Source organism: Euphorbia lathyris, chromosome 4 (assembly GCF_963576675.1).
Source record: "Euphorbia lathyris chromosome 4, ddEupLath1.1, whole genome shotgun sequence".
Taxonomy (NCBI): domain Eukaryota; kingdom Viridiplantae; phylum Streptophyta; class Magnoliopsida; order Malpighiales; family Euphorbiaceae; genus Euphorbia; species Euphorbia lathyris.
The window spans coordinates 414,942-438,835 of NC_088913.1; positions in this window are offsets into that span (position 1 = coordinate 414,942).

The following is a 23,894-nucleotide window of genomic DNA, read 5'->3' on the forward strand; positions in this document are numbered from 1 at the left end:
CTATACCTATCTGGTTTAGAACAAATGGGAGATGCATCAGTGAATTGCAAACTACTAGAAAAGGGGCTCGATGTTTCTTTAGCACCCTGCAAACCGGCTTCCACTATCATATCTTTGATATACTTCTGCTGAGACAATATAATACCAGAAGATGACCTTGCAAGTTCTATCCCAAGGAAAAACTTTGCAAACCCCATGTCTTTAATAGTGAATGTCCTGTCGAATTCTTCTTTAACCTTTTGAATAAGTTCATCAGATGTTCCTGATATCAGGATGTCATCTACATAAACTATAAGCACAAGAAACTCCCCTCCACTCTGCTTGGTAAACAAACAATAGTCATGAATGGATTTTTTAAAACCCATTGATAGGAGCTTGTTAGTGAATTCCAGATTCCACTGTCTCCCAGCCTGCTTCAAACCATACAATGATTTCACCAGTTTACAACATTGACCTGGCTTTGCTTTATCATACCCTTCTGGTGGTACTAGGTAAAGATCTTCATCAACATGACCATGTAAATATGCATTATTAATGTCAGCCTGATGTATATTCCACCCTTTAGCTGCTGCAATAGCAATGAAAATTCTGACTGTAGTTACCTTTGTAACAGGGGAAAAACAATCAGTATAATCTTCTCCATATGTCTGTGTAAACCCTCTAGCCACTAGTCTGGCCTTGTATCTGTCAACTGTGCCATCTTGATTGTATTTGATTCTAAACAGCCATCTTGAAGTGATTGGCTTCTTACCTGCTGGTAAATCAGTTAGAATCCAAGTTTCATTGGACTCCAGTGCTTGTTACTCCTTATTCATGGCCTCCTGCCATTTGGGATCATGACATGCCTCAGCATAAGTTTTAGGTTCTTGGCTTTTAGTAATATTAGCTAGAAAGGATTTGTGATTTGATGAATAGGCTAAACAAGACATTTGGTTAAGAGGATGAGCTTTTGATTGAAGAACAAAGTCATTGAATTTTGCTGGTTGTCTACATACTCTATTTGACTGTCGGATTGGGGGAGGAACTGATGGAATAGGGGCAGACTGATCACTATCAGGTGTGTTTATGGCATCAGATGAAGATTCTGAGGAATTGTTTTGGTTTTGAAGTTGGAGGGGACTTTGGTTGTTTGTTTCTTTTTGTGGTTCGAGAATTGAAACAAAAACTTCCTCTATCGGATCATTGTAAAAAGAGGCTAAGGTAGATGGAGTTAAGACAGAATTGGGAGCATTAAATGAATCAGTAGCTTGGAATGGAAATTGGGTTTCATGAAAAATAATGTCTCTAGACACACATAACTTCTTAGAATCAAGATTATACACCTTATAACCCTTCTGATTTAATGAATTTCCAACATATACTGATCTGTAAGCTCTGACTTCAAACTTATCCTTGTGAGGATTGACATTGGCGATGTGACAAGCACTACCAAATACCTTAAACTTGTCATAGTTTGGTTCATTAACATATAACTTCTGATATGGTGTCTCCCAATTCAAAACCTTTGTTGGCATAACATTGATCAAAGTTGTTGCATGTAAGATGGCTTCACCCCAAAAGTAAGTTGGCATTTCAGCTTGAAACAAAAGTGCTCTGGCCACTTCTGTTAAGTGTCTATGTTTCCTTTCAGCCACTCCATTCTGTTGAGGAGTATAGACACAAGTCTTCTGATGTTTAATGCCAAAAGACTGAAATACAGACTGACATGACTGCCCCACAAACTCCATTCCATTATCAGTCCTAACACACTTCACATTAAGCTCAAATTGATTTTTGATCATCTGTATAAAACTTCTAAGTAAGTTTGGAACTTGATCTTTAGTTTTGAATAAAACTGTCCATGTAGATCTGGTGTAATCATCTACAAGAGTAAGCATGAATCTATCTCCAGTAATAGATTTTTGTTTGTACGGACCCCAACAATCCACATGCATAAGTTCAAAAGGCTTAGATGTCTGTATTGTACTAGATGCAAAAGGCGTCCTGTGTTGTTTGGACTGATAACAAACATTACACTCTCTGATCACATCCTCTTTATTGAAAACTCGTAAATGTTTTTGTTTTTCAACTGAAATATGACCTAATCTATGATGCCATAGCCAAGCATTAGAAGGCCTATACTGATTTATTGTAGCACTACTATGTAAAGCAATATTAGACTTACAGGGGAAAATTGGATCAAGTTGATATAACCCTTGATGCAGTGTCCCTGTAGCCAAAACGGCTTCAATGCGCTGGTCCTGTAGATAACATTTATGTCCAACAAAGATCAACTTTATTGTATCATTTTGGAGTAATTGTGGTACAGATAATAAATTGTATTGGAAATTCTCCAAGTACAACACATCTGTGATTGTGAAATCATGTGAAAAAGTCACAGACCCCATTATATTAACCATCTGAGAAGATCCATCTGGAAGAGTGACCTTCCTTGGAGGACATATCTTTTTCACATCATGAAACAAGTTAATGCAATAGCTCATATGTGATGTAGCTCCGGAATCCACTATCCAGGCTTCTACATCATTTGCATTTGCAGATAACACCAAATGAGGTTTAGAAATACCTGAAGCAGATGCAAAAGCACTGAAATCATGAGAGTTCTGTGAATTTTGCTGCTTCATTCCCTTATTCTTGCTTTTTAAGTATTTCTGGATTTCGACTTGCATGATTTTCTGCATTTCTTTCTGTACACCTTGAGAAACATGCTTCATCATATCATCATCATCTTCTGAATCTTCATACTCATCAAAAGGAGTATTAGATCTTTGAGTAAGCATTGATTTGCCATTATTACTTGTAGAAGCTCCTCCAGATGTCAGAGTAGGCTTTGGTCCCTTCCACCATTCCGGATATCCATGGACCTTAAAACAGGTAGTTCTATCATGCCTCTGTCGTTTGCATATATCATAAAACAATTTGCTCTTATCTTCTTTCTCTTTGTTGTTTTTGTTATTGAAATTTCCAGTACGTTTATTGCTGACAGATTTTGAACTTGTAGACAGATTTGCAAAATCATTGCTAGCCACATCAACAACGCTGATTTCTTTCTGCTTTTCAATTCTCACGAACATTGAACAAGCCTTATTCAAATCTGGTGGTGGATCCATAAGAAGTACCTGATTACGAACATGCTCATACTCAACATTCAAGCCACATAAGAATTGCATAAGCTTATCTTCTTCGTATAAATTCTGAATCAGAGATCTGGCTTCCTTGCATCTGCAATTAGGTGTGGGCTTCAAAATAGCTATTTCATCCCATAGCCTCTTTAATTTGTTGTAGAACACTGTAACAGATGAGTTTCCTTGAACTACATTACTCAATTCCTTCCTCAAATGAAAATACAGGTGGCCATCCTTCTCACCATAGCGCGCTTCCAGTTCCTTCCATAAATCCCTAGCAGTAGGAGCATAGAGAAAAGTCTCTGCTAAATCCTTAGCCAGAGTATTGATTATCCAAGCAAAAACAAGGTTATCACCTTGAAGCCAGGTTTCATACTCAGTTGATTCAACATTTTCAGGTGCTAAATCATCCTTTAAAACGAAATTAGTTCGTTTTTTAACTGCTAGGGCTATAAGCATAGATCGTTTCTAGGACAAGTAATTGCTTCCAATTAAAGGTGAATGAACCAAAATCAAACCTGGATTATCTGTGTGATGATTCGATTCAGGCTGATTTCGGTTCCGATTCTCATTTTCTGAATTGTTACGATCACGATTCATCTCAGATTCTGAACTATCTTCAATTTCCGATGGATTAGCTTCGACTTCTGGTGACTCTTGATCGTCTTCTTCTTCTTCCTCTTCTTCTTCTTCTTCAGATATATTTGATTGATCAACAACTTCAGCGTAGCTTTTCTTTCTTTTCACCATGAAAGAAATGCCCTAAATACCTTGAAGCTATAATACCATGTTTAAATTCATGAAATGATGAATTGAGAAAATATCTCAGAGAGAATTGTTATTAATCGAATGAATTTACAATGAAATAGAATGACCTTTATATAGGCAAAGAAAAGGGAAAAGAATAGGAAATATAGGAAAAACTAGCCTGCATTACATCCTATATTACCTAGTATGAACCTTCATTACAATCTCAATTCTAAAAAAAAGACAAAGAGTTTAGATACATCAATAACTATAGAAAGTGGACAAATAAATTAGTCCATGCAATTGATTATTTTATTGCTTTCAAAATTTCTTTATACAAGATAAACCGCCTCGTCATTAAATTGAGGGATCATTAATATCATGATGGATATAGATCGTCTGCAAGGTTTAATAACAAGGAAAATTCTTTTGGTGGCATGATTTAGAGAAAATCTGTTTTATATGAGAGGTTTTTTTTACTACGTTTGGAATAATACATTCGATCAATAAAAATTAGTGCAGTGAAAAATATGTACAAATGTGACATTAATTAATTCATTAGATGTATTACTCACGGAATATCCTAAAATTATTCGTTTGATATATCACATATGATGACGATATTATTTGGGATAAGGTTTAAATTTATCGCAGTCGGTTTTGAAAGAGTGTAGATTTATTTCTAATGTACGAAAATATAAAAGTTCTAGGGAAAATTACACAGAAATTCATTTTTTAGAAACTATTTACAACTATATCAATCATAATTTTGGATTATGTCAAACTAGTAAAATCAGTACTTTTAATATATTTTAAGAAATTCGAATTTATAAATTAGAAGTCTATAGAATATATTTTTTAGGGTTTATGATTTATGAATTGGAGTCTAAAATTTTTAAATTATGATATAAAATCACAATATATAATAAATAATGACATATTAAGAATTAAGTTTGGTGATATGACTTAGTTGTAATTTTGTAGTTAATTATGATATTCATGTAATTGATCCAAAGTTCTATCCTTAATGTTTCTAAAGATTAATTTGATCTCTACATAATAAAAAATTTAAATGTGCTGGTCTGATATTTTTTTATGTTATGTTGAATTTTTCCAATAAATTTTGTTAATAAATTGAAATCATTTCATGCATTTTGGTAGATTCTTTACATAATAGATATACTTAAACTCTAAATTTAATTCATATTTGAAATGTTTGACCATATCTCGGAGGCTTCGTGATAACAACTCAAATTATTCTAAAATGAAGAATAAAAAGAAAATTAATAGAAATAATGACAAACCATTATTTCCTATAAAAATGGGATTTATGCATGATTAATATGGAATTAATGATAATTAATACAGGATTAATGCAGGGGTCTCTAGACCGTTATCAAAGAGAAATCTCTGACATTGATGATACTAACAACTCCATTAATACTGAAACCATCAAGTATAACTAAAGTAACATCAAAACCCACATTTAAGGACAATAAAGGGGATGATAACATCAAGATATTATCCATGGGATCAAAGTGGATATTTACCAAAACGGCGACGTATTGGGAACGCCGAGGAAGCAGTGGCGTATCAAGCAAGTCATCTCTGTGGCGGATCTCCTAGATTCCGCCACACGCTATCCGTAGTCAAACCTACGCGAGATCCGCCTACGCGTCTCGATCTGCCCGCCCGAGCTGATTCCCAATAAAGGCAATTAATGAACCGTTAATGAGCTAACAGCCACAGTTAAGAGAGAGCCGTAACCGCCATTAATGAGTCATTAATGGGGACTTTCTGGTTACTGGGAGTTACGATCACATGACTATAAATAGCTTGCACCCCAAGCTATTGAGGTACACATTCACTCTCTTCCTTAAACCCTACCTTTGTCAATATAGTTTATTCTCCTTTTACCATACTAACTTTGGCATCGGAGCTTCCCCCCGTCGAACCCAACGACGCCCCCACAGGGAAGAGAGTTGATCGGAAATCCATCCCTAGTTATCAGGGGATTAATGCGATTGTTACAGAATAACATATAAATATCCCAACTTTTCTGATTCTTTGTAGTCGTTTTTTTGGGTGCATAACTACTATTTCTCTCAATTTATTTAGTTGGTATGTTAATTCTGCCAACTCTTTGATTTGTTATATTCAAATTGTTAATTTCTACTAACTCTTTGATTTGTTATATTCAAATGGTTAATTTCTGCTAAAATTTTGATTTGTTATATTTCGTGGCTATAACTTACTCTTTTGGGTTAGTTAGAATATGGTGGACTTTGAATCTCCAAATTCTAACCAAATTCTTATTTAAGGAGTTCTAAGTTAATCGTTTTCTTTATATAATTATACAATGTTATTTCATTGCGATATTAAGAACTATTATATTCTATTTCAGGAAGTAATATTATGACCTATACCATCAATCCGATCGCAATCCCAGCGCCGGCGAGACCTCAGATCACTGAGGAAGGAGGCTTCAAAGCCATCAAAATCCAGTAATCAATTTATGAAAAGCGAATCAAATCCTTTGAACACTCAGTTATTGGGAGATTGACCCTGTCAAAGGGAGATCGTCCATGGAAGCACCCCGAGCTTAAAAGCAAACTGAACCAAATATGGCAGAGAAGCATGGATTGGAAACTCATATCCCTCGGTGAGGGCTTTTTTCATATCATTATGCCCAACGCATCCGCTTTGCAGTCAGTATGGAGTCTTGGAGCCATTCCGCTCAAGCCCGGAATTATGCGATTTTCTCCCTAGTCTCCCAGGTTCAACCCTGACTTACACAAGTCATCTTCTGCGCAGGTATGGGTTCGCCTCTATAACCTTCCTTGGGAATTTTGGGACCCCCGTATTCTTGCCAGTATTGCTCGTGTTGTAGGAATCCCTGTTCGGTTCGATCACAACACTGTTAATGGAGAGTTTGGGCATTATGCCAGAGTATTAATTGATGTTGATCTTTCAAAAGACTTACAATCTAAAATTCGGGTTGACACGGATGTTAGAAAACAATGGGTGTATATTGAATATGAACACTTGCCTGCTATATGCTCTATCTGTGCTAACATTGGACATACAGCTGCGTAATGCCGTAAAAACAGTACGAATCAGTATGCAAAGCCCCAACAACGGGATGGAAAGCAGCCTGTACAGACTCAACATCATAGAAAGGATGAGCCTTTCACCTCCACAAGTAATGCTGTGTCAAAAGAGACACACGCCTCTGCCTCTAATATGGAGAATCTGCAAATTATTGTCCATGGATCCGGAAAACGGAACATAGAAGCCAATTCCAGGAAATGGGGCGATATTATGACGACATCAGGCCTCAAACTGATTACGAAGAATAGGGGCAAGGGCAGATGCAGCTGCAGAACAGCAAACCCAAATCTGATACCGGGAATCAAGATCTGATCCAGCCAATAACGCAGGGGCAACAGACCCCGGATAGCAGCGACGAAACGACTGATCATGAGAACAGTGGGAAGTTACAGATCCATGAGGCCATTGCTAAACACCTGCTGGATACCCCTGGAGATTTAGAATGGGCTAGAAAAATATGGAAAGACAGGGTGATCATTTCGACTAGCTCTGAGGAATCTCCTTGGACAAGAAGTGTCAAAAAGAAGAAACCTTCATCGGCTTTAACAATCAGCAAAACTCGGGCCAAAAGGCAGAGCAGGACCCCCCTCCGGTATCAATGATCATAATGTATTGGAATTGCAGGGGTATTGGTAACCCCTGGACGCAGAGAGCTTTTCGCCTTTTATGTAATGTTAATCATCCGGACATTCTGTGTGTAGATGAACCAATGGTTCAATTTGATCATATTCACCACTCTCTCTGGTCCTCGCTCAATCTCCAACTTGTTGCTCAAAATAGTCGCGGTTCTATTTGGGTGTTTGCCAAGATTGGCATCCCCTCGACGCCCCAGCTAATTAGCTCACAGGAGCAACACATCACGGTCAGCTACTCTACTCAAGGTAAGGATCTTCTCTTATCCTTTGTCTATGGTAGCACCTCGGCTGTATCCAGAAGAGATCTTTGGTCTTCTTTATTGAATTTTAGCAGTGGCAGCAAATGGTTGGTGTTGGGTGATTTTAATGCTGTCACAGGCTCCCACGAGAAAACCGGGAGAAGCCCCTCTAGGAACTCTTGTCTAGAGTTCAGAAACTTCATTGACAATGGTGGTCTGGTGGAGGTAAACACCACGGGCAATCAATTCACATGGTCCAATGGGCGTTAGGGTGCTGAACACGTTGAATGCCGCCTAGACAGAGCCTTGGTAAATAAGAACTTCGTGGACTCTTGGGACCGTATTGCTGGCTCTGCCCTTGCCCGTCACAGATCTGATCACTGCCCCTTGATTGTCAGTTGCACCTCGGGAATCATCAGCAGAGCTAGATTCAGATTTCTCTCCATGTGGTTAACTCACAGCTCGCTCCGCAATGTAATTTCTGAGCACTGGTCTAACTCTCATCTATCAGTGCCGCCTGCTCAGCTCCTTACGTATAAACTGAAGTCGATGCGGACTATTTTAAAGAGCTGGAACAGAAATTCTTTTGGGAGAATTACAGTCAATATTGAGGAGGCTAAATCTAGACTTGAATCGATCCAGATTGAAATTTCTGATTTAGGAATTAATTCAGATAGAGCCAGCCGTCATAGTCAGGCGCAGGAGGAACTTGACTTGCAACTTCACAGACAGGAACTCCTCTTCAGGGATCAAAGTCGGGTTAAATGGTTGAAGACGGGGGACCGTAATTCCTCCTTTTTTCACCGCTGTGCAAAATTGAAGAAGATTCAATCAACCCTTGATGCCCTAACTATTGAGGGTGTGCGCACTTTTGATGGGAATGAAATTGCTCATCATGTCATTGAGTACTATTCAGCACTGTTCACTGGTAAAAATAGTCCAGTCGATTTGAGCCCTGTGAGCGAAGTGATCCCGAATCTTGTCTCTGATGCTGACAATGTCTCTCTAACCAAGCGCCCTACGCCGGATGAAATTAAGGCAGCCGTCTTTAGCCTAAATGGAGATAGCGCTCCGGGCCCTGACGGGTTTGGCGGCCTTTTCTATCATGAGTTCTGGGATATAATTGGTCAAGACGTCTGCAACATGGTTATTTGCTTCTTTGACTCGGGATACATCCTGCCTAGTATGAATTCCAATCTTATGGCTCTTATTCCAAAGCTGAATGAGGCAACTGTTATTTCTCAATTCCGCCCGATCGTGATGGGTAATTTCAGCTACAAAATTATAGCTAAGATACTGGCTGACAGGTTATCACCTATTGCTGCGAAAATTGTGTCTGTAAATCAATTTGGTTTTGTTCAAGGTAGGAATATTCACAAATGTATTGCTGCTGCCTCCGAGGGGGTCAATATGCTTGATAAGAAATGTTTGGGTGGGAACATGGCCCTTAAAATTGATATCAAAAAGGCCTTTGATACTCTTGACTGGATTTTCCTACTGTCAGTAATGGAAGCTTTTGGTTTCTCATTGACTTTTAGAGATTGGATCCTGAACATTCTATCGTCGGCTAAAATATCAGTGCTTCTCGGAGGTAGTCCAAAAGGCTACTTTTGTTGTTCCTGTGGCGTCAGACAGGGAGACCCGCTTTCCCTAATTTTGTTTGGAATTACAGAAGATCTTTTCACGAGATGGCTGTCCAAACTTGAAAATGAAGGTGTTTTTGACTGTATGAGTTACAGTTCTGGTAGGGCCCTCCCTTCTCATCTTCTGTATGCAGATGATATGCTCTTATTTGGTAAGGCGACTTTGAGAAACATGAGGAGCATCAGAAGGCTCTTTAATTTAAATGAGAAGCTCTCAGGCCAGGCTGTCAGCTGGGAAAAATCGGCTGTTTATTTCGGCTCCTCCGTTAATGGTAGCAGACGCATGAGATTGGCCTCCACCCTTGGCATCCGGACCACCCTCTTGCCCTTCAATTATCTTGGCGTGCCCTTATTCAGAGGTACTCCCAAAAAAGGTATCTTCTGCCCCTTGCCGATCGTTTTTTAGCTAAGTTCAGTTCCTGGAAAGGACACTCTCTGTCCATGGAAGGACGACTTACATTGATCAAGGCTTCGCTTACTGGGGCTTTAATTCACTTTCTAATGATTTACAAATGGCCAATGGGCTTGCTTCCCACCCTCAACAAAGCAATCAGGAACTTTTTGTGGACCGGGGACAAAGATTCCCGCAAACTTATCACAGTCCCGTGGAGGACTTGCTGTAAGGGTGTTGATGCAGAAGGACTGGGCATTAAGCATTTGTCCTGGTTTAATCAAAGTTTATTGGCCAAATTTTGCTGGGATTTGCTGCAGGGGAATAATTTTATAGTTAATCTTTTAAAGTCTCATTTTCTGACAAGCTCTGGGTAGCCAAGAAACTACATCTGTAACTCAGCAATTTGGGGCTCCTATAGAAAAACTTACACTGATATCTGATTTCAAGCTTCTTGGTGGATTGGTGCGGTTTCTAATTTGAATTTCTGGACTGACCAATGGATTAAACCCCCGGTTGCCGTCCAATTGGGAATTACATACAGACTACATACCAATTATATAGATGGTGTTGATGATTTTCTTGTTGGGGATAATTGGGAGAACATCCATCTTTTGCCGGAACAATTACAGTCTGATATAAGGCAGATTAAGCGAGGTCTCAACCCATCGGATATCTGCTTCTGGGCGCCTTCATCTTCAGGGCTGATATCAGCCAAGGAATATTATAAATATCTCACTAAATCTCCTGCTACTGAATGGGGGAAACTAATTTGGGCTAATTTCATACCCCCAAGGCGATGTTTTATATGTTGGCTGTCTCTACACAACAAAATCTCAGTGCAGGCCTCGCTCCAAAAACGCGGCTTCCACCTCGCCAGCCGTTGTGAACTGTGCAAATGCAGTGCAAAATCTCTTGATCACTTATTCATCCACTGCCCCTATGCGAAGTTGGTTTGGAATACGGTCAGCCGTCTTCTATCAACGGCGATCTCTTGCTCAGGTACCTTTCTCACCTTTTATTTGAGTTTGCTGCAGCAGCAATTGGCGAGACCAAAGATCAAGCTCTGGCGGACTGCCATCATCACGGCGCCATGGTTTCTTTGGCATATCAGAAACAAGGCTATTTTTGATGGTGAACTCCCTTCAATCCAAATGGTTCCGTCACTAGTTGTTCGCTACATCAAAAAGGTTTGCTCGATTAATCCGGAGCCGGTCAAACCACCTGCTGCTCCCAATCTCATTTTTGTGCGTTGGTCACCGCCCTCGGCCGGATGGATAAAAGTAAACACTGACGGCTCTGTGAAAGGCTCTCCTGGTCCAGCAAGTTCGGGTGGCATCTTTAGGAACTACAGGGGTTTTCCAAAGGGCTGTGTTGCCTTTCCTATCACAAGAGCGTATGCCCACATTGCTGAGCTCAAAGCAGTAATTTTCGCAATTGATTTGGCGTGGGAAAAAGAATGGCGGAATTTGTGGATCGAATTGGACTCCACTTTTGTTGTTGACTTGTTAAAGCGGCGCTCTACTGCCGTTCCTTGGGCTGTCAGACAAGATTGGCTCAGAACTCTAGAAATCTGCAGGAACATGAACATTCTGATATCTCATATCTTTCGAGAAGGCAATCAGGCGGCTGATGCCTTAGCCAGTTTCGGATATAGCTCATCCGGCATCACGTGGTGGCCCTCTGCGCCATCATTTTGCTCCTCTTTTATTATTAATGATCGTTTGAACCTTTTTTACACTCGTTTCTCCTAATCCTCTGTACATACAATTTTTAATCTATTTATTTATATAAGCGTTTGGAGACTGTGGAGGCCTGGGGTGCCGACCTAGTTGGGATGTCAGGCTAACACATCTCCTCGTCCCAATTTCTTATTAAAAAAAATTATGACCTATAATCTTAATCAATTTATTTGCTTCCCGAAGCGAAGCTAGGGTACCCCTCTATTACACATATAAAGGTAAAAATGAAGATTTTATACCCTCTAAACCATTATGGTGAAATCGATTGCTATTTGCAAGATAGTTACATGGACTTCCACCTACTATGAGATTAAATCTTCCAAATGATTGAACCAATTGGTCTATTTTATCTTCCTTTAGATCTTAGACATTTTCTAAGTGTATCAAATTAATGTTATGGTTTGTTTGCTCCCATCAACACCTCACTATGTTTCTGTTGACTTTTGACATCTCAACTGACAATACATTCTTGAGTCTATTACCTAACCAATGAAGAGGAACTTCTTCCCCTCTTATCATTGAGAATAGAGGCAACATATTTATCCCTCATAGGAACAAGTCTTTCAGTACCGATAGATGGTACACAACTGTATCAATCTGAAACAATTTTTCAATTTCAAAACCATATGTTATATTGGAGAATAATAGGAGTATTAGTGATTGTATCTATTAGTGTGACTAATGCTACCTCCCATTGTGTGGTTCCTAGGAAAACCAAGAAGCAATTCTATCTAATCTGGCTCAAGTAGTGCAACTTTCTTCCTCCCAACTTTATTCCTAAGAACAAAGTTGCACTACTTGAGTCAGATGAGATAAAAATCTTTTGGTTTTCCTAGGAACCACATAAAAGGAGGTGATATTAGTCGGATTGATAGATACAAATCTCTTGGTAACTCGTTGTAGGTAAGATTTATGCATTTGCAAAGATATTTTTATTCTTTAAATTTTTACAAAATACTGTCTATGGGTGTTATTTACCCGTAATACTCCTATTTTCCAATCTAACATATGGTTTTGAAATTGAAAAATTATTTTAGATTGACACAGTTGGGTACCATATATCCATACTAAAAGACTTGTTGCCATGAGGTATAAATTTGTTGTCTCTATTCCCAGAGATTGGAGGGGAAAACGTTTCTCTTCACCGGTTGGATATTAGACCGAAGAATATAGTGTGTCAATTGAGAAATTAGAAGTCAACAGAAACACAGTGATGTGTTGGTGGAAATAAACAAACTAGATTAGGAGTTTGATGTACTTAGAAAATGTCGAAGATGTAATGGAAGATAAATTAGAGCAATTTATTTAATGATTTGGAGGATTCAATCTGATACTAGATGGAAGTCCATGAAACAATCTTGTCGATAACAATCGATTTCGCCCTGCTGGATTAAAGGATAAAGAATCTTCGTATGATGAAGAGAAACAAAGCGACTTAGACAGGTTTTTTTTTAATTGAAAAGACAAAGAGTTTAGATACATCAATAACTATAGAAAGTGGACAAATAAATTAGTCCATGTAATTGATTATTTTATTGCTTCCAAAATTTCTTCATACAAGATAAACCGCCTCGTCATTGAATTGAGGGATCTTTAATATCATGATGGATATAGATCGTTTGCAAGGTTTAATAACAAGGAAAATTCTTATTTTGGTGGCATGATTTAGAGAAAATCTGTTTTATATGAGAGGTTTTTTTACTAATTTTGGAATAATACATTCGATCAATAAAAATTAGTGCAGTGAAAAATATGTACAAATGTGACATTAATTAATTCATTAGATGTATTACTCACGTAATATCCTAAAATTATTCGTTTGATATATCACATATGATGACGATATTATTTGGGATAAGGTTTAAATTTGTCGCCGTCGGTTTTGAAAGAGTGTAGATTTATTTCTAATGTACGAAAATATAAAAGTTCTAGGGAAAATTACACAGAAATTCATTTTTTAGAAACTATTTACAATTATATCAACCATAATTTTGGATTATGTCAAACTAGTAAAATCAGTACTTTTAATATATTTTAAGGATTCGAATTTATAAATTAGAAGTCTATAGAATATATTTTTAGGGTTTATGATTTATGAATTGGAGTCTAGAATTTTTAAATTATGATATAAAATCACAATATATAATGAATAATGACATATTAAGAATTAAGTTTGGTGATATGACTTAGTTGTAATTTTGTAGTTAATTATGATATTCATGTAATTGACCCAAAGTTCTATCCTTATGTTTCTAAAGATTAATTTGATCTCTACATAATAAAAAAAATTAAATGTGCTGATATTTTTTATTTTATGTTGAATTTTTCCAATAAATTTTGTTGATAAATTGAAATCATTTCATGCATTTTGGTAGATTCTTTACATAATAGATATACTTAAACTCTAAATCCAATTCATGTTTGAAATGTTTGACCATATCTCGGAGGCTTCGTGATAACAACTCAAATTATTCTAAAATGAGGAATAAAAATAAAATTAATAGAAATAATGACAAATCATTATTTCTTATAAAAATGGGATTTATGCATGATTAATATAGAATTAATGATAATTAATGCAGGATTAATACAGGGGTCTCTAGACCGTTATCAAAGAGAAACCTCCGACATTGATGATACTAACAACTTCATTAATACTGAAACCATCCACTAAGTAACATCAAAACCCACATTCAATGACAATAAAGGGGATTAATGCGATTGTTACAAAATAACATATAAATATCTCAACTTTTCTGATTCTTTATAGTCGTTTTTTTGGGTGCATAACTACGATTTCTCTTAATTTATTTAGTTGGTATATTAATTCTGCTAACTCTTTGATTTGTTATATTCAAATTGTTAATTTCTACTAACTCTTTGATTTGTTATATTCAAATGGTTCATTTCTTCTAAAATTTTGATTTGTTATATTCAAATATTTTTTGCAAGCAAAAACAATTCCATATTTTGTGGCTATAACTTACTCTTTTGGGTTAGTTAGAATATGGTGGACTTTGAATCTCCAAATTCTAACCAAATTGTTAGGCAGTGGAAATTAATTATTGATGTATCAAAGGAACATATAACTTAGTGGTCCAACATGGACTAATTACCTATGTATTTAAGGAGTTCTAAGTTAATCGTTTTCTTTATATAATTATACAATGTTATTTCATTGCGATATTAAGCACCATTATATTCTATTTCAGGAAGTAATATTATGACCTATAGTCTTAGTCAATTTATTTTATCCCCAAAAGACAACAAGGCTCGGTTGTGATGACCTAGCTGCCGCCTTCAACGTTGTTCCCTCTGCCATGGCAGGAAGCTCCGATACATCCTTTGCTATCGCCCACCTTTTCAGTCGCTCCTCTTTCGAGCACCTTGCCACTCCTAACCCAACCCTTTCAGATCCTGCAATCGCACATCTGTTCGGCTGGAAGAACCCCCCATTCGATGAAGCATCATGTACCACCGGGGACATCCTTTGTATCGGCACTAAAAGCTGCGATTCCTTCACTGGTAGTCACCGAAGACTCTCATCCCCGTATATCTGAAGAAGGGGGTTTCAAATCAATTCGCGTTCAACAATCGATCTATGAGGAACGAGTTATCTCATGCCAACACTCGGTCATCGGCCGGTTAACCCTCGCAAAAGGGGATCATCCATGGCGTCATGCGGATCTCAAACTCAAACTTAATCAGCTCTGGAACCTATCGATGGATTGGAAATTAATCTCTTTGGGAAGAGGTTTCTACCATATTATCATGAATTCTGCTGCTACCATACAATCTGTCTGGAGCCTGGGGGCAATCTCACTAAAATCGGGAATTCTGAGATTCACACCGTGGTCACCGGGCTTCAATCCAAATTCACACAAATCTACTTCGGCTCAGGTATGGGTACGTTTCCACAATTTACCATAGGAATTTTGGGATACAAGAATTATTGCTAGTATTGCTAGGGTGATTGGCATCCCTATTAAATTTGATAATAACACTGTCAATGGGGAATTCGGGCACTATGCTCGAGTTTTGGTAGATTTGGATCTATCAAAAGACCTCCAGACTAAGTTACGGGTCGACACAGACTCCCTTATGCAATGGGTCTCTTTGGAATATGAAAATCTACCAGCTTTATGTTCGTCTTGTTCTTCAATTGGTCATTCTGTAACACAGTGGCAGTGGAATTCTTTCCCAGAGAAATCCCAGGAATCGCGGGCATCGCATCGGGAAGGAAAAAAGCCCCAGAGGTTCCGCTCATCCTCTCGGCAACCAAATACTCGGGACAAACCCCAATCTGATCCATAAGATATTCCACTACCACAACAGCACTCTCCAAAACAATATCTGCAGATGGTTCTTCACAGTTCGGTAACCTCTAGCACAGAGCCCACGGGTATGCATTGGGGAGACTATTATGAGGAAGGAAGTAGATCATAGTCTGATTATGATGAGCCGGTACAGATCAGTATACCTGACAGCTTTTATAAGCCTCCAAGCTATCTCTTGCCCAGAAATAAGGGATGGACGATCCTTGCATAGGCTTTACAGCATTCCAATGAACATGCCCCTGCGGAACAGCCGCTCATGATAACGAGCTCTGACACGAAATAGAAGATAGTCCAAAAGAAAAAAAGAAAATTAGCACACCTAATCCAGTTGGAACTCGCTTTAAGAGGCAAACCCAGCCTCCTAAGCGTTATTTATGATAATATTATACTGGAACTGTCAGGGAATCAGCAATCCCCGTACCCAGAGGGTGCTCAAGCTGCTATGCTCAGTTCATCGCCCAGATATATTATGTCTAGCTGAACTAATGGCATGTTTTGACCGTATCCCTTGCTCCTTTTGATTATCTATCGGACTGCAACCCTTTGTTAGAAATGACTGTAGTTCTCTTTGGGTTTTCTGTAGAGCGGCCTCGGCTTCATAAATTACCACCATTGCAACTCATGACCAGCATATTTCTCTACACCATTGCACCTCAGGCACTCTTACTTTTGTGTATGACAGCACCTCAAGAACAGGTAGGAGATCGCTATGGTCCAATCTGATATCCCAACAAACAACTCCGAATGACAAATGGCTGGTCATGGGAGACTTCAATTCCGTGACAGGAGCTCACAAAAAAACAGGGGGTAGCCCTGCGCCTGGTGCTTGTGCAGACTTCAGGGGTTTTATTCATGATGGGGGGGGCTGCTGGAAGTTGAGACTACTGGTAATCAATTCACCTGGTCGAATGGACTAAAAGGAATCGCTCACATTGAATGCCGTTTAGATAGAGCTTTGGTAACTGAATCTTTTTTTGAATCTTGGGATCGTGTCTCCTACGCCGCTCTGCCTCGTCACAGGTCTGACCACTGCCCACTTTTGCTTAAATGTATTTCTGGTCCTCCGTGCATCTCGAGGTTCCATTTCCTCTCTATATGGATTACTCACCCTTCTCTACGTGAGGTAATCACCACACACTGGGAAAATTCCCACATTTCCCTGCCACCTGCACAGCTGCTGGTCTATAAATTAAAGGCTTTGCAGCCTATTTTACGGGAATGGAATAAATCCGTATTCGACAGAGTGGAGAGTAACATCTTAGCTGCTAGGCTGCAATTAGAGAGAATCCAACTGGAAATCTCAACCACTAGCATTTCTACTGACAGCTATTCACAGGAAACTGCGGCTCAAGAGGAACTTGACCTACAGCTTTATCGACAGGAGCTGTTGCTTCGTGATAAAAGTCGAAGCAAATGGTTGTCCGCACGTGATAGAAACTCTACCTTTTTTCACAAAGTAGCCAAAATTCGGAAAATTCAAACTGGTCTTTCTTCCTTGATCATTGACGGAGTTCCCACTACTGATACGGCATGCATTACGGAACATGATCGAATACTACTCTTCGCTTTTCTCTAGCACTGCCAATCAGTTGAATCTAGAGCTGATTAATTCAGTGATTCCCAATATTGTGTCTAGTGAAGATAATGATATGCTACTGCGTCGACCTTTGAGGGAGGAAATTAAGGCTGATGTGTTTAGTTTAAAGGCAGACAGTGCCCCAGGGCCAGACAGTTACAGAGGGGTTTTTTACCAACACTTCTAGGACATTATCGGGCATGACGTTTGTGAAATGGTTCTGAGCTTTTTTGACAGTGGTTACATCTTACCAGGTATGAACTCCAGCCTTATGATTTTACTTCCAAAATCTGATGGGGCAATCCAGATTACTCAATTCCGACCAATAGTTATGGGAAATTTCAGCTATAAGATAATTTCGAAAATTCTATCTAAGCGGCTAGCAACGGTGGCTGCTAAAATTGTTTCCAAAAATCAATTTGGATTTGTACATGGCCGTAGCATTCACCATTGCATTGATGCATCTTCTGAGGGGGTGAACCTTCTTGCAAAGAGATGTTACGGGGGAAACATGGCTTTAAAGATTGACACCACAAAAGCCTTTGATATGTTAGATTGGAAATTTCTAATTGCAGTTATGGAAGCTTTTGGGTTCTCGGTATAGTTCAGGAACTGGATTCTGGCTATCCTGGCCTCTTCGCGGATATCAGTTTTGGTAGGAGGTTCTATCAAAGGCTTCTTCGGTTGCTCACGGGGAGTCCGTCAAGGGGACCCTCTTTCCCCTATTCTTTTTGGGATCGTAGAAGACCTCTTCAGTAGATGGCTAAATAAGCTGGAACAGGAGGGTAAATTTGCTCCTATGACATACACGGGTCAGATCACCTTCCCCTCTCATCTTTTATATGCAGATGACATGCTGCTTTTTGGGAAAGCCACTAAACGTAATATGCGAGCGATTCGGGACCTCTTTCGTCTCTATGGGCAAGCTTCAGGGCAACTTGTCAGCTGGGATAAATCCTCAGTTTATTTTGGAAGTGAAATTCTCTCAAACAGTGCGGCTCAGCTCGCTGCGGTTTTAGGGGTTCGAACAGGCAGGCTACCGTTTCTGTACTTGGGGGTCCCACTATTTCATGGAGCCCCTCGCAGTCGTCTGTTGAAGCCTATTGCAGATTGTTTTTTAGCTAAATTCAGTAATTGGAAAGGTAAATCCTTATCATTTGCCGGGAGGTTTACGCTAATCAAATCAGCGCTAACCGGTACGTTGATTCACTCATTTCTAATCTACAAATGGCCAGCTTCATTGATAAGCTGTATCAATAAAGCAACAAGAAATTTCCTATGGACTGGTTGTCGGGATACGCGGAAATTGGTCACCGTCCCTTCGTCGACCTGTTGCAAAACCGCAAATTATGGCGGATTGGGCTTAAAAAATTTCTCATTGTTTAACATCTCTCTACTCAAGAAATTTTGTTGGGAATTACTGCAGGGAGCCTCCTATGTCATTGATCTCCTACGATGGCATTTTTTAAGCATATATGGGCAGCCTAAAACACGCATTGTCAATTCATCGGTTTGGACATCTTGCAGACAGATCTTTGACAAAATTAAACAACAGTGCAAATGGTGGATCGAGGTAACATTTGGTCTTAATTTTTGGACAGATGCCTGGATTAACCCTTCGGTGGCAAACCAAATTGGGATTCCAGAACGGCTACAGCTTGGCCTATTTGAATGCGTGGAGGAGTTCCTCACTGGAAATTGCTGGAGAAACATTAGTCACTTGCCTACGGAGGTACAAAATAATATTATGCAGATTGAATGTGGTCTGGATGATAACGACACTTGTGTTTGGAAACCAGCAGATACAGGGCAGTTAATGGTAAAACGGCTATATGAATCACTCACGCCACAAACCGAGATTGTAGACTGGGGTCAGTTTATATAGAAGGCGTTTATCCCGCCGAGCTGCATCATCACGTGCTGGAAAATCCTCCACCAGCGTATCTCAATGCAAAACACCCTGCAAGCTAGAGGCTTCTCCTTTGCCTCTCGATGCGAGCTCTGTAAGTGCTATTTAGAAACAGCTGACCATCTTTTTGTTAATTGCAGCTATGCTACTGGTTTATGGGTTGGAATTGGAGAATTCTTCAATTCAACTATAACAACTGCTGGCCCATTCGCCGACTTCTTCAATGATTTGCAACATCGAAGGATTCCTAGACAATTGATGAACCTTTAGAGAGTGGCCATCATCACTTGCCCTTGGCTGATTTGGAAAACTCGGAACCATGCTATTTTTAACGATGAACTCCCTTCAATCCAAATTACTACTTCCCGGCTATGGCTCTCGGTTCGTGAAACTAGACATTTTGCTGACCCCGAAACCATTCGATTGTCGCCTGCCCCGAACATAATTATCGTTCGTTGGGTTCCCCCGCTGGCGGGATGGACCAAAGCCAACACTGATGGATCCGCATCAGGCTCACCAGGTTCGTCAGGTTCAGGAGGAATTTTTCGAAACCATAGGGGGTTCCCGAAGGGCTGTTTTGCCTTCCCCATTGGTGAATCCTTTACGCATATTGCTGAGCTCCGGGCTGTCATTTTCGCGATTGAAATAGCATGGGAAAAAGGGTGGCACCGACTATAGATAGAATCGGACTCCTCTTTTGTGGTAAGCATGTTAAAACAGCGTTCTTCGAAGGTCCCGTGGCTGATCCAGCAAGCTTGGATGAGATGTTTACACTACTGCGCTAATATGGAGGTAATAATTACACATATTTACAGGGAAGGAAACCGCTCGGCTGACTCTTTGGCACGATTTGGAGCTTCATCCCCGGGATTAACCTGGTGGCACTCGGCCCCTGTTTTTTGTCAATCTTTTATTTTTGACGTTCTATGTAACGTTAGACATATCCGTTCTTTTTTATCCTTTCTCTATACTCTTTTCGATTTTTTAATATAATGGGCTGGGCAGTTTAAGCGGCTGGGGGTGCCAGCCTGGCTGGGATGTCTGGCTTTCTTTTTCTGTCCTTGTCCCAACCTTCATTCAAAAAAAAGTTTGGAAGAATATACTGAAAATTAATTTCTATAATTTCATTTTAGTTTTTAATTTTTATCTCTTCTAGTCAATGAATTCTTATTTTTGTTTGTCCATGTCAACAAGTCTAATCGCCCTAACGATGTATGCAATCCAAACTCGACAAAAAAGTTAAATAAAGGCCTAATCCATAATGGAATCAATGATCAAGGGCTTAATGTGGTAAAATAAATTATCAATGGCTTAATCCTTAAAATAACCAAAATTCAAGCACTTAATTATGTTTTTTTTTTGCCAAAAGAAATTAACAAATTTCGGCATCAAACAATAATGGCTTCTTAAGAAGAAAAAGTGTCCAAATTATGGGAGTTCGGGTTTTGCTATTTTTATTATAAACGTAATTCACCACCTCCGACAAGGCAGCTAAATATTCCGTCAACAGCAGATGGCTGGACAGCCGATCGGGAATTCCAAGGCATGGTGGAAGTTGTATTTGATACAAATAAACAGTACATTGCTAATGATTGCGTAATCTGCTTAGAAGAATTCAAAAGTAAAGATAAATGTGCAGTTTTAAGTAGCTGCAAACATATTTTTCATTCATCTTGTATCAAACAATGGCTTCTTAAGAAGAAAAATTGCCCCGTTTGTCGAAGTTCGGTTCGCATAAATAGTATTAAGGGTGCTGGTGATGCGTGCTGTCTAGCGTAGTGTTTTCTACGACAAAATGTATATTACGATAAGTGCGCTACGACTATGGATGAGATCTTTCTAAATGCTCTATATTTACTAGACGTCAAGACTTAGGGGCAAGTGTACCCCATCGTATCAAGTAATAATCCGGTTAAGACCGGGTATCGAATCCGCGGGATTTATAACTGCAAGTATTAAACGACTCGGTTTTATACGTTATTTAAGCAGTGAATACTTTGAGGTTGATGTGGGAACCAACTACAAACTACTCCTAACTACAATTGAGGCGAATTTATATAACAAAACTCTATGAAATGATGTGGATGCGATAAGATATAAATATGACAAATAACGACTTCTAGTGTTTATACGGTTGATGGTTTGTTCTTGCAATGATGACTACGTGTAGTGTGACCGACCCGTGAAGTACTTAGACTATATGGTTCCTAGTCAAGGCGTGTCTAATGCTTGGGACTAGAAATTAGGGCCCGTAAGTTCCGTGGCTTGTCAATTTCTACGGTTTCCAGTTTGTCACTTCCGGTAAGGCAACACCTATATGAATCCCTAAAGATAGCCCGAATGGCGTCGGAAATCGCGTTCTCCTACACAATAATCAATTATGAATATCAAAACAAGTAACAAACATCAACACATATATAGAAAAGAAGATTATGAATCATAAATTATAAATATGAAGAGTGTAAATATGAATTACAACCAAGCCTAGTACATAGGATGAGTGCAAGCTAATTAGCAAGTGTAAGGGAAGAATCCACCCTCGGAACTAGCTAACCGGACTCAAAGCCGTCTCTTAGGACTTGGATGGTGGAGCTTTCGAGCTTGGTGCACGGAGATGGAGCGGAACTTTGATGGAATGCTGGAATCAACGAACAAGCTCTCAAGGTGGAAGAGTTTGGCTATATAAAGCCTAAAAACAAAATCTAAACTACAAATGACAAGAATTTAATCTCAAGAAGGTGTATATTACAAGGTGTCTATGGTGTCTCAATAAGTGCTAGTCACTCTTATTTATACACATCAAACTAGGGGTAAGATTGTAATTCCACAAGGTGCAAGCATGGAGGAACATGATTTTGTGCAGAAATCCCATAATACGCCTCGCGTAGGGTGTGGAACGCCCCGCGTGTTTGCCCATTCCGTCAGAAATCTCCTGCATGTGGACCAATTCCAGATCTTGTTGTCTCAAACATGCCCCGCGTAGACTGGGATGCGCCTCGCGTGTTTGAGTCTTTGAGTTTTTATTGTTTGAATTGGGTCCTTTACGCCGTGCGTAGCTGAAGCACGCCCCGCGTAAATGTGTCTCTCAGCTTTTTTCATTGAAGAACTTCCTTACACGCCCCGCGTGTAAGGTGGTACGTCCCGCGTATGGATAGTTGACTCAAGGAGACCGTGCAGTCTGTCTTTCAGGATTAGGTTAATCATTTCTGACATATGTTCCACGCCCCGCGTATGGTGGTACACGCCTCGCGTATTGATGACTAGATGCCACGTGGTGCCTGCGGATAAGTCAATTATTTCTGATCCAATGTTTCACGCCTCACGTGAGGAGTGATGCGCCTCGCGTGTATGGGTGGATTTTCACTTCTTGCTCGTACCTGAAATACAATTTCTCGGGAGCCGAGTTAGCTTGACATTTTATTTACTAATATTAATCAAAAATACGGAAAATTAACCGAAAGTATGGAATTTATTTTTATTTCGATATTTTATTAAAACACTCTATTTTTGTAATTAAACTTATTTATTTCTTCTACAATTAATCTGTAAATCACGCTAAAAGATAGGGGTAAAATACCCCTATCAAACCTCCTCGAACTTTAAAGTTTTACTTGTCCTCAAGTAAAAGAAATCGAAAGACAAGGGATTGAGATTATTAAGAAACAAACCGTCGGTTGGTTTTACCAAGTGGGTGATTTCAAAGTTAAAGTTTTATGCAAAGTTTTCGGTAAACACCTACGCAAACAATCGAGTGACCAAAACTTATTTGAAACCTCCATGATCAAAATTAATAGGCAATATTAACGGGGGTTGATTATCTTTTGACGACCCGATAGTACCTCACCAAGGGATTTCACTCTTACGCTCAAAACTTTGGTGGGTCGGTGTTTTAGCACTCTTCTTTGCACTTACCCGAGATCACTTTGAGTTTGGATTTTCATCCGGGTTTTTCCTCCTATGTTATGGTTTAGACAATATTAAAAATGAACCCGGAGGGGGGTTGTAATGTGGGTGGCTTATTTTAGTGGTTAATTTTTGAAAACTCGAGTTTAAATACCATTTTGATGATTGCACCGTTGTAGACACCGAGTCGGAGGACCTGTGACGAAAATCTGTAACAAGACGGTTGAAGCGGTTGGTTCCGGGAGTTTTAAAGCAAAAAAATATAATAAAAAAAATGAGAGGTCACTAGGAGTTGCGGTCATCGAGTGGACCGCTCGCGAGTGCTCAGCGACGTGGTGCGAGCGCCTAGCGGCAGTCGGCGTGAGCCCAACAATAGTTGGACGCGCGCCCGACAGCGCGGGGCGCACGACCGACGGCTGCTGGGCACGCGCGCCCGACAGCCGTAGGCGAGCGGCCAACGTAGGTGGGACGAGCGGCCAATGTAGGTGGGGCGAGCGCCCAACGTCCGTTGGGCGGACGCCCAATGACGTTGGGCG